The sequence below is a fragment of the Micromys minutus genome (assembly GCF_963924665.1).
Source record: "Micromys minutus genome assembly, chromosome: 1".
In the NCBI taxonomy this organism is placed as follows: domain Eukaryota; kingdom Metazoa; phylum Chordata; class Mammalia; order Rodentia; family Muridae; genus Micromys; species Micromys minutus.
Window position 1 is genome coordinate 57,106,357 of NC_137969.1, and position 12,867 is coordinate 57,119,223.

Here is a 12,867-nt window from a genome sequence, read left to right on the forward strand (position 1 = left end):
CTGGGGTAGGAACTAAAGCTGAGGGCAGATTTAGGGTGTTGATCTAATAAAAGTATTGGGAAGGAAACGATAGCTGTGGGAGATTAGAAACATCCAGCAATTAAGCCAAGAAGGTAGGTTAAAAATAAGCTTGTGTGTGTGTGTGTGTGTGTGTGTGTGTGTGTGTGTGTGTGTCTTTCATCTAAGGATCAGTGGTAACCTGGGAAGGGCTGGTAGCCAGGTCCATTCGGATCTTAAAGCAGAATACCAAAACTACACGCTCCACTTGGGCAGTGACAGGACCATAGCAGCACTTCAATAAATAACAGCAAGGATTTTTATTGCCTTCATTATGTTTTTCTGGACAAACCCTGTACCATTCTATAACTTCCCCTATAGAAGCAGTTCTATTCCGATGTGACTTTTCAGCACTGGAGAATCTATCCTATTTCCCCCATAATAAATCATATAGTTTATCTTGTCAGTTCCACAACTGTAAAATCATAAAGACAGAAATTATACTTATGACCTCTCCACTCAGGAAGCCCCTCACCAAGAGAGACACTAACAACTAAATTATCAGCAGTGGTCATTATGACAGCAAGTTGAGTCCTGACCCAATAGAAGTGCTAAGAATTTTGCACGGCTGGGGGCTGGAGAGATGGCTCAGTGATTAAGAGCACAAACTGCTCTTCCAGAGGTCCCGAGTTCAATTCCCAGCATCCGCACTATGGCTCACAACTACCTGTAATGGGATCAGATGCCCTCTTCTGATGTGTCTGAAGACTGCTACAGTGTACTTACTCACATACATAAAATAAATAATCTAAAAAGAAAAAGAATTTTGCATGGCTTCTTCATTTAATCCTTAGAGGAGCTACAGGACATGGATGGTTTTGTTCCCTTTTTCTGTATGAACAGTGGGGACGGGAAGAGTTAAGGATTTATCTGTCTGTCTTATTCCTGTCTTCATTCTCCTCAGCAGGGAACAACATTCACATTCTTCTTCCATAATAATCACCTCATCTCCCTAATCATTTTTATTACTTTTCTCCTGAAACCTCAATTTAATTGTGTTATGAACTAAGTATGTGTCTTCTCAGAATGTCTATGTTGAAACTCCAATCTCTAATGAATTTGTTTCAGGAGATGCAGAGTTTGGGAGTGTGAGGGTGAAGTGTGAGGGTGAAGACCTTGTCAGTGAGATTAGAGGACTTACAAGAACAAGAGTTTTCTCTCCCTCTCCCTCCCTCCCTCCCTCCTTTCCTCTCTCTCTCTACCTCCCTCCCTCTTTCCCTCCCTCCCTCCCCTCCCCTTCTTTTTCTCACTCCACTCACCATTTTCTCTCTCTCTCTCTCTCTCTCTCTCTCTCTCTCTCTCTCTCTCTCTCTCTCTCTCTCTCTCTCTCCTCTCTCCTCTCTGCTAAGTAAGAATACTAAAAGAAGATAGATCTATAATCCAGGAAGATGGCCTTTTACCAATAACCTGACCATTCTGGACCTTAGCTTGAGACCATCATATTCCAGTTCTGTAAGAAAGGTATCCCAATGGATGGATGTTGAAGAAGGGCTGGAATAGGGAGATCAAGTAGAAGGGAAGGGAAGAGGGGGATGAGGGAAGGGATATTAAAATAAGTGGGCCATCTGATGGGTAGTATAGAAACCAGATACAGTAAAAGTTTCCTAAAATACATACATATATGAAGGTGATCTAAGCAAAACCACCAAATATTGGGGAAGACAAAGCCTCAACGGATTATCTTTTGTCACCAAATGAAGCTTCCAGTACCAGGATTGGGTGAGTTGTTGACCAAAGGGGTCCATGGGAACCACCAAACAACCCAGTCTTATTGCCAAGACTAAAGGCTACTCTCGACAAACTGACAGCAAAGCTTGTTTGCTAAAGACAACACTGACACAAGCATTAAATATGGCAGCCAAGCCGATGCCTACATGCAACCTTCACACCGTGTCTTGGTACAGGAAGGTATTCTGCATGCTACCAAAAGAGAGCATGTACACCAACACAGCCACATACCCTTTGATCTACGTTGGTGTCCTGCCTGCAAGATAGGCTAGTGTTCAATGGTGGCACAAAGCTTGTGAAGTAACCAACCAATATCTGGTTTAACTTAAGGTTCACCTCACAAGGCAGGATCCATTCCTGACACTTTTGGGGCGACCTGCAACTAGGCAACCATGGACTTGGGGTAAAACCAAACCTTCTGTTATAAAAAGAAAATAGCAATGAGATTAATCCTAATGACATTTTACTATACTCATAAGCCCGTGCCGAGCATTGCTCAGCCACCATCAGAGAACCTTCCTCGTGCAGCAGATGCGACCCACGGCCATAGAGCACGCAGGGAGGGAGACCTTGGGACACTCAGCCCTAAATAAGATGTCTTCATCCAACCCCTCCCCTCAGGACTCAGGAACCCCATGGAAGAGGAAGAGGGAAGAGTGTAAGAGCCAGGGGAAGGGAAAACACCAAGAAGACAGGGCCCTCTAAATCAGTATGGTTAATGCATAACTCAACCTAAAAAGACTAAGGCTGCACACACAGGGACTGCATGCATCTGCACCAGTTGGGGCCCTAGAGCTGAAAAGAGAAGTGTACACATGTCTCCCATTCCTAACCCAGGAACAATCTCCAATAGGCAGGCAACCACCTGTAAATGAAAACTTAAGGGAGTCTTCCTGGGGAAACAAACTCCTCATAACGGTAGGCTGCATGTCCAGCAGTAGAAGTGGTCAACAGAAAATGGACTCCATGATATGGACTCCATGATATCAGTGAAGGGGTCCATATCTCATGATGTCATGTCAGGGCCCTTTTTAGAAATTATCTTACAGCCATTTTCTGACCAACCAAACAGCCGATTGGAGACGGGAGCCAGCCAGGGCTGCACTGGAGGTTAAAATTGGACAAGGCTCCACCACCTTTGTCACAGATATTTGAGAACACCGCTGATACACAGTTCTGACAGTATTTCATGACAATGGTCGGAGACAGGTCTACCACAGATGCTTCTCAACTCGGGATTTCTGCAGACTACATTAGGAGGAATCACTATGTGATCCAGTCCCCATGGTGACACCGAGGACAGCATGAATGATCAAAAAGATACAAATGGTTCAAAAGAAAGTTTCAGAGAACAAGATATTTATCTTTCTATTGCAAGTGTGGCTAGGAAAAACGCCATACCTCAAACAGGAGAGATCGCAAACGAGGCCAAAGAATGTGTTCAGGAATGGGTAAGTGGATTTATAAGCTCCATAACGTCGGAAGCAAGCGAAAGGTGTCATCAGGAGACGCGGAAGACAATCAGTGGGGAGGATATTCGGTTTGCCGTGTCCGCTCTAGGCTTTGACGGCTCTGTGGAGCCTCTGAAACTGTACCTTCAGAAGTTCAGGGAGGCCATGAAAGGAGAGAAGGGCACTGGTGGAGCGATCTTGGCTACCCAGAGAGGAGAGAAGGGCATTGGTGAGTGATCTTGGCTACGCTACACATAAAAGAGAGAAGGGCATTGGTGAACGGTCTCGGCTACACATAAAAGAGAGAAGGGCATTGGTGGAGCGATCTCGGCTACACATAAAAGAGAGAAGGGCATTGGTGGAGCAGTCTCGGCTACAGATGGACTAAGCAAGGAGCTCACGGATGAAGCATTCACTAACCAGTTACCGGCTGGCTTAATAGCTGCAGATGGTCAACAACAAAACGTCATGATTTACACGACATCCTTGCAACAGATGTCTGGTGTCCAGAAAATTCAGTTTTCATGATGGGGAGAAAGGATGGAACTGGGCTTGTGCGGAGAGTCAGACGAAGTCCGGAGCAAAGGCATTGGGAGTGAGGGCGAAGCCACCTTTTTGTATAAGTAGCTGTAATGTAGCTACCCTGGTGCTTGACTAATTGAGGTGTTAATTCTAACTTGAAACTATTTTTTATGAGTGATTTTAAAAGGAAAAAAATTGGATTATTTTAAATTGAACAACTTTATTTTAAAAAACAAAGATATATGTACAGATTTTAAGCATTTTTGCATAAAAGTGTACAAATACATTTTTGTCAGTACTTGGTTTCTTTTTAAGGTTTGATAGTGTGCATTAAGATCGTAGTAGTTACAATGAGCATAAAGTACATGTAAAACAAGATGTAACCTATTTTAAAGGTATTAAAATATTTTTTTGTTTTATACGAGAGTTTGTTGCTCTGTGTGACGCCTGCATGCATTGTACATTGCATTTTATTACTGTCAGAGATTTGTAGACAGTTTCTTATTTTCATATTGAATCATGCTATTTTGTAAATCATATAAGTAGCTGGGTTTAATTCCTAATGTTTACCCCTCTAATAAAATATAAGGGTAGAGCTCTTTTTGAATGAAAGTTGCCTTTATTACAAATTTGAGTTTGTATTGGTTATATACTATCTTGCATGGTAACTTAGCTAGATGCTTAGCTTTTATTTTTTGTAAACAATCTTTTTTCTTTCTTTTCTTTTTGGTAAAATAGTCATAGCTTTAGTCTTTTAAAAAATGTAATTGAATAATTAAGTTGGATGCAGAAGCAAGTACTGTCTGTCCTATTAAACTTGGTGCCATCAATGTTCATGGCTACTCACAGGACATCAGTGTCATGCCTGTTAGAATTCATGTCCCTTTGATGTGGTCCTAGCACTCCTGAAATGGTCTCTTTCTGTGAGTATTACTGTCTCCTTCGTGAAGAGGGAGTCTTCAGCCCAGTGATAGTTTACCTTCATGAAAAGGTCAGGTTCCTGTTAGGTGGTGGGAACTGAGCAGTGGGCGTGGCTCTGTGCAGAAGCTGCAGGAGGGCGTGAGCTTTGCTCTCAGGCTGTCTGCAGTAAGCTAACGTTAGGTGATGTTGCTTGGTACAGTTCAGTGGTGTGTACTTGGGTTCCTGTTTTAAAATGAAGATTTCTATTTTCTCATCTAGTCTTTTTGGCAATACTTAACTTTGAGTTTTTGTGTATGTGGTGTGGTAGTTTTAGCCCTATCCAAAAAAAAAAAAAAAAAAAAAAAAAAAAAAAAAAGGCTTATTGTATAGTTTGTCCAGAAACAAAAGAAAACAGCTCCCTGGGTCCAGGCTGAATGGTAATGGCCACTATGTCAGGAGTAGTGTAGAATACAGCTGCCTATTCTGAGATTAAATAATTCGCTCTTCTCCTTCCTCCCTTTTCAATAATAACCTTTCTTGTGGAAAATAAACAGGAGATGACAATTAAGCAAAATCAACAGTCATTCTACTGTGTTGAAATAACAATGTTAATATTTTGATAAATTCATTTGTCCTTTTACCTTGTTAAATATGTTAAATATTTTTATAAAATAGGCTTGTGTTGTACACACTGTTAATATGTTGTGAACATCTTCCCCGGGTCATACATGGTCTTCTGCATCATTTTTACTGAGATTTTATGCTGCTGTATGACTGAATCATGATTAATTTATTTAATTGCCTATTGCAAATTTTGACCTTTTTCATCTATTCATAGTTATAAACAGCCCTTCACCGAATCTTGTGTATATCGTAACTTTTCTTGAAATAAATTCTTAGAAGTAGAAAAAAATTATCTTTCTATTTTTTTATTTTTATTTTTTCAATATATATTTTCTTTTCTCCTTTTACCCTAAAGGTCCTTTGCATATATGATATGACTCACAGTTAGCGATTTTATGGCATTTGTAAGTGTACAAATGAGTGGGCCTGTGCTTCTTGTGTCTTCTGTTGGTCTCTTTTCTTCTGTTTGTTTTGTTCAATTCTTAAGTGCTAGTGTTTGTTTTGTCTTACTGTATTTTATAGTTGTCCCACTGAAGCCTGTTTGTTTTCCAATGAGAGAAGGAAAGAAGGTGGATCTGGGTGGGAGGTAAGGTGGGGAGGGAAGGGGAAGAGCAGAGAAAGGTGAAACCAAACATATCGAATGCAGGACAGACATGAAGGAAGGAAGGAGAGGGAAGAAAGAAAGAAACAAAGAAAGGAAGAAAGGAAGGAGAGAGAGGAAAGAAGGAAGGAAGGAAGGGAAGGGAGGAAAGGGAAGGGAAGGAGGGTAGGAAAGAAGGGAGGGAGAGAAGGAAGGTAGGAAGGAAGAAAAGAAGAAAGGGAAGGGAGGGAGGGAGGAAAGGTAGGAAGGAAGAGGGAGAAGAAGGAAAGAAAGAAATAAAGAAAGGAAGGAAGGAAGGAAAGAAGGAAGGAAGGAAGACATAAAGAAAACCACCCTACCTCTGGTATTTTCATTACTGCAGCCCAAACTGATGAAGATTTCTCACACATTAATGCTCCCCAAGAAATCACATTACCCAGTACCCCACACCAAATTGGTTCCCTCCCATGTGGGCTGTATGCTTGGCCATATAGACTTTTCCAATAGAACAACAGCAACTGGGAAAACAGAGGAGTGTAATAGAACAAGCTTGGGCTTTGGAGTGACAAAGACCAGCTTCACACCCAATCTCACACAGAGATCCTCAACTTGTTAACTGAAGCAGTAGAAAATCTATCAGGTTTCTCGGGTTCTGAACTTTGAAAAAATGGTTTGTATCTGTAGAATAAAACTCATACTTGAAGCCTTCTTGGCTGTTACTTGCCCGATATGTGGGCTTCATGCCAGTCATGTGAATTCTCTAAACTGAACAGTCCTGTTCCTGTTCTGTCCTCTCCTCCTTTTCCTCCTCTGACTCCTCCTCTTCCGTTTTTCTCCCTGACTCCTCCTCTTTAGTTTCCTCTCCTTTTTCCCACCTCTTCTCCCTGTCTAATCATGTATTGCCTTAACATAAATCTACATATATGTCTATAAAAAATTACTAGACTGCATTATTCATGGGAGTAGCATGCTCATATTTTAACCATGTTGTGTGTTTCAGATGCATATTACCTGGATATGTTTGTAATTTACCTAAGAAATTTCAATGTTCCCATTAAATTGTTGCTCTAATTTTGTTATTTAAAATTCTAAGCCATGTGCAAATTAAATGAATCACCAGGCTTTAATAGAAAAGTATTTCATATTAAACATAATAGGTATGGCCAATTTACAGATGGCACATTGGAAATTAAAAATACAGACCAATCATTAAATGCACATGTGACTTACATCTTGCTAAAGGCCACACCCTTTTCTGGAGATGGCTGTTGATTGGATGAGAACGAAACAGCACTAATGGTCCTCATGTTGCTCAGGGGAAACCATGTCCCCAGCTTTCTCGCTGAGAGCCTTCTGCACACTCTGTGAAGAAGACAGTCTTTTCTATTTTCCTTTCTTGGGATTTATAAAAAAGCATTCTCTAAATCTGATTTAGAGCTTGGAGAGAAGTTAGTTGGAATGAGAACATGTTGGGTCATTGAAACAAGTTAATCCCAACCAAGAAAAACTACTGGCTGGTTTGTCAAACATGCTGCCTAGGAAGTGCAGGTCTCACATTTAGTAAGTAGGGAAGCTCCAGTTGTCGACAACATTTCTACTCTTTGACTTGCTATGGTGCCCTTTCATGATAGAAGTCAGCACACCGACAGTCTACATGATGGTCTGTAAGATTATAGACTATAGCAAGCAAGACTATAAGGGTGACAGAAATCAGGAATTGGGCAGCAGTAATAGGCACTTAGTAGAAGAGTGGGAGGCAGCCTCAGGCTGACAGCTTGGTCAGGGGGAAGTTGTATACTGTGTGTTTTGTTCTGTCTCCTTGAACTGAGTGTTGTGTGTTAATCCACCTAACTTACATGTTTGACATACAGCCTTAGACATTTGAGTCCATAATTTGCTAATTGTGTTGTTTTTGGGCCAGTGACAAAGAAGCACACAGTGGCAGAGATGCCTTTCTCAGCTGGGGTTATATTTCAGTGAAGAGACTCCATAACCAAGGCAACTCTTATGAAGGACAACAATTAATTGGGGCTGGCTTACACTTCAGAGTTTTTGCAGGAGACATGGCAACGTTCAGGCATGACGCTGGAGGAGCTGGGGGTTCTATATCTTAATCTACCGGAAACAGAAAGAGACTGTCTGTCACAGCGAGCATAGCTTTAGTATAGGAAACCTCAAAGCCTGTTCCCACAGTGACACACTTCCCCCAACAAGGCCATACCTCCTAGTAAGGTCATTCCTATGGCCAAGCATTCAAACACGTGAGTCTATGGGGGAGGGAGGTGTCTATCTGATCAAACCACCACAGTTCCTAAAGAGAAACAATCCCTCATCTCACACCAACAAAGCAGTAAAAAAGGGAAGAAAACGGATTTCCGTTGTGCCCTCCCCTTTCAAGTGTGTGCGTCAGTGACCTAAAATTCCAGTCCTAGGTCCTTGATCTTACAGGCTCCAGTCCTCTCAAGCAGAAAGCCAGGCCTTCAGGGCAGGAAGCCTTTGGAGTCTTTAAACATGCAAACTATAATATATATATATATATATATATATATATATATATATATATATAATATATCATATATTATATATTATATGTATTATATGTTATGTGTTATATGTTATGTATTGTGTATTATGTATTATATATTAATTATATATCATATATTATGTATTATATATTATATATTATGTATTATATATTATATATATATATTTAAGTGATAAAATGACTTTTTTAAAATGTAAAAGTAAATGATCACTCACAGACATTCAGGCAAGTTCCACTTCTTGTTCTTAAGGAGATAATTCTGTCTCTTCCATCCTATTTCACAGTATTTTACTGGCACCCTTTCTTCTGAAACCTTGCTGAGACTGAATAACCAAGAGTCCCTTGGTGACCATTTTCATCGCAGTGTTAAGAAGAGCTGAAGCTGTGAGTGAGGCTGTACAGTTCACTCACACCTCTCCTCGGAAATTGTTCTGGAGTTTGTCTTTCATGATGAGAAACAATTGTTTTCAAAGAGTAAACAATTAGCACATGAGATTTGTGTCGCAAACAAACTTCACTGTCTCTTTATTGTTCTTGAACGTGATCATTTCTGGAAAATTTGAGTCAATGTGTTTCTAGTTACTTTCCAGTGACATTTAACAGTTAGACTTAAAAATACAGAAGAAAGCATTATCAGTTTTATCCGGAATGATTATGGCCACCATTTGAATGAAATACACATTTTGTAAGCTATAAACCATATCATTACAACACACTGGCCTGAAAAAGGTTTGGTTCACAAACTACAGTGATCTAACTAAGTCATTAAATCTGTCTAAAGGGGGCTCATTTGAGAAGTAATAAAAATTTTAATCATTTTATTATTAAAAGAGTGTTTAATATGTAGCTAATTAAATGCCAAAGGCAGGTTATCTGAGTTTAACCTTCAAAAAGAAAATGATGTATCAAAGCCTGCCTCTGGCATCATGGGATAGAAATGTCATCCTCCTAATCATTGCGTGACAACTAGCTGGTGGCCTTTTCTAGAGCTATAGTTAAATTACCTGATTAAATTAATAGCCATTTAGATGTTTTAGGAACTGCACAGACCTATACTAAATGAAAATTAGGTCCATTACAGTTTCTGAGAGGGCTAGATAGGTCCTGAAATAAAACACGTATGCCATTGCCCACATTATTTAGATTAAGCAATTAAAAGCTCCTTCCAAAAAGCGACCAATTCCCTATAATGTGTGGACAACTGGATCTCCACTAATGACCCCAGGTAGGGCTGCCTGCCTTTACTGCTTCTTCCTCTTGCTCCTTAAATCCTGTTTGTTTTAAAACAGAAGATTAAAACTTGAATGCCTCACAGGAATATGTAGCTACACGAAACTACTTGCTACATAATTACAAGACAGTGATGTTATGTAGGCAAACTTGTAGGAAGGAGGATCATCCCAACTGGAATCACCTAAGGGTCACTGCGCATTGTATGCAGCGTTCAAATGTATTCATCCTAGTGACTCCAAAATAACAAAAGAATGCCTCTGAGGTAAAAATGTGTGTACAAAGCAGTGTTTTGGAATAGGTAATGCAGACCCACAATTTAGTTGAATGTGTGTCAGCCTTTATTCTATGAATCAACTTTTATCTGGGGAGGGTGTTTATTGTTTATATGCATTGTGCTATACTTAAAACAATGTGTGTGCGTGTGTGTGTGTACATGTGTGCCTATGTGTGTGTGAGTACAGATACACACATATCGAAGTGCACATGTGGAAGTCAAAGGACAACCTTGTGTGTCTGTTCTCACCTTCTGTTTGAGGCAGGTCTCCTCATTTGATGCTGGACACCCCAGGTTAGCAAGGGGATTCTCCAGTCTACATCCCCATTCCATCTCACCAGAGAGCTGGCAGTCCAGACTTGCCAAGGCCCATCCATGGGTTGTGGAGATCTGAACTCAGGCTTACACACTTGCTTGGCCAGCAGCTTATCTACTGGGCCATCTCTCCAGCCCCTTGAGTTACTCGCTTAGAGTAAATTAAAGATTAATAGAACGAACACTGTTCTAAGTCTAGTGTGAACAATTAATCAGACAGGCAGGACAGGGCAACAGGAAGAGAGTGTGGAAGCAGTAAATCTGTGAGCTTGGCTGTAGACACTGAAAGGGGTAGAAGCCAAAAAGGATGCTGAAGCAGGCTGGGAAAGGACTTCTAACTAAGACAGGGTTTGAACCTGTTCACGACAGAACAAAGGAGGGCTGCTGCAAGCTACTAAGGCACAACTGCTCTGTAAACCTGACCTGTGGGGATGCTGTTCATTTAGAGTAGATTCTTTCCAGAAAATGTCCAAGTCCAATTCCTGCTACTCTGGTTTTCCCAGTTTGCCCTGGAGAGGCGTCCCACAGGAAAGCCCCTCATCCTGATTCATCAGTCTGGAAGACAGAGAGGGATGTCATGTTTACAAGAAAGTGTGGACACAATCGCCTAGGAACTGTCAGAGTCCTAAAGCTTTAAAATTCATCTTTGAGATTATGTGAAATCTAGCTAACCACGGAGTCATGATGTAAAAAACACAGCCCAAAGTTTACAAAGTCTCGGGTCACAGTAACTCAGGGAGGAAGCAGCTGGGGAAAACTGACTGGATTATGATGTCAGACTTGCCAGAGAAGACACAGTCTCCATAAACCATTGTCAGTTACACCTTCTGCCTATGCGTTATGTTTTGGTTCAATTATATATCAAGAGGGCTGTTATTTGGCATTCACTAATACCAACATGGGGTGTCTTTCTCTAAACATTGCTGCCACACCTTAGACTATTTGGAATGTCTCTGGAGCTGCAGAGAATGGGATTTAAGCCACCAAACTCATTGTGTGTATCTCTAAGGAAACCTTGGAGTTAGTTTGCTTAAAGACCAGAGAAATGTTTCATGTATTCCCCTCCCCTACGTGTTTCTAGTTTACACAGACTAAGTATTGAATTACATTACAGTTTATAACTACAGCGATTTCCTACCCATCCTCTGTGTGTTCAACATGTTGAAAGACTACTCAGCCCCTGCTCTACTGATGTTTCTCTGGCTAACACTTTGTCCTGGGAACTAACATGTCCATTCTAGGGTGTCCTGCAACATCCCTGGTTTTACTCTCTGGGTTTCTTAACATCAGCTTCTTAGCTGTGATAATACCAAGTGTGACAGGAAGGTGAGGTGATTGCACTTGTAAAGAGTGAATTTAGTGTTCACTGAGCCCTGGGTTCCACCCAAGCAGGAAACAGGAAGAGACAGGCAAAGGGGAGAAAAGGGAAGACAAAGACAAGAAAGAAAATGGCTACAATAACTCATATTTGTGATACTTTAATTTTAAAAGAGCTGTGCACATAGATTTTCCAGATGATAGTAAGTTAAGTAGAAAAAATAGCTACTTGGTATGCTTTGGCAAAATAGAATAAAATAAGCAAAATTTCACTTTATAGGGAATTATGCTCACCAATAGTTTTAAAGCTTTTTACAGTTAAGAAATGTTATGATTATTGCTTGTGTCTAGTTTACTGACACTGTCCTCTTTCTATAAATGGATTAATTAATTATAACTTATTTATGAATATATTTATAAGGTAAATATATGTTTAAGTTATTTTAAGATCCATTTTAAGTGGATTATCTTTTTAAAAAAATCATAGATCACAATATATTTGTAATAAGTGACTATGTATAATGTGGATGAATAGGTCATGAGTAGTGACCTGCACCTATAATGAGAGGTGAGAGAACCATGTGTTTGAGGTCAGCCTGGGTTATACAGAAGGTTTCATGCCAGTCCAGGCTAGAGGGCCAAGATCCTGTCTCCAAACAAAGTGTCTCCAAACAAAGAGGCAATCACCAGCAAAACCATACAAGAAAAGGTAAATGGAGAAAATGAAGTCCAACAGAAACTCTGCTGTTCCTCAGACACCAAGATTTAGTTAATACTTTAATGTGGAGTCTGAGATTGGCAGGCAGGTCTTTATGTTGACAGCCGGCTCCATTGAGAATGCTTAGCATCTTCAGAACATATATTATAATATTAAACCAAGTTGCAGTGGCTGAGGGTTCTGCCAGCTGGGAGGAGATGGTCTTCAGGGGCTTTCTCGGCCTTTCTGTGCTGGTTTCACTTGCAGTGAGCAAAGGAATCCCTCAGCTATCATCTGGGGATCCCTCCCTCAGCTATCATTGGGGGCTCTCGCTCCCTTCTTACATTTTTCTGACTGCCACTCCTCTTGGGAACACGGCCCTTTTCAGTTTGCCTCAACATGAATAAGAATCATAATCACTTTTAGTCACAAACATCCATTCTAGAAGTTTCTTCACCTGCTGACCTGCCGTTGATTGTCTAGGAGAACATCTCTGAGGATAAATCTCTTCAAAGTTACCTTTGAAGTAGGGTAAGGATCCATGGTAAACAGAAGGAATCAAAGTATTCAACAAATCCAAAGGATTAGATGATGAGCTCACTGTAATACTAATTGTTCATGAGT

The 12,867-nt window shown here is 40.5% G+C and overlaps 1 pseudogene across 1 annotated transcript; it reads left to right on the forward strand.

Moving 5' to 3' along the window:
* Positions 1-2,974: 2,974 nt before the first annotated feature.
* Positions 2,975-3,764, forward strand: LOC308421608 (nuclear transcription factor Y subunit beta-like; annotated as a pseudogene). Its single transcript has 2 exons — positions 2,975-3,423; positions 3,583-3,764. The product of its transcript is annotated as a nuclear transcription factor Y subunit beta-like (transcript).
* The last annotated feature ends 9,103 nt before the right edge of the window (positions 3,765-12,867 follow it).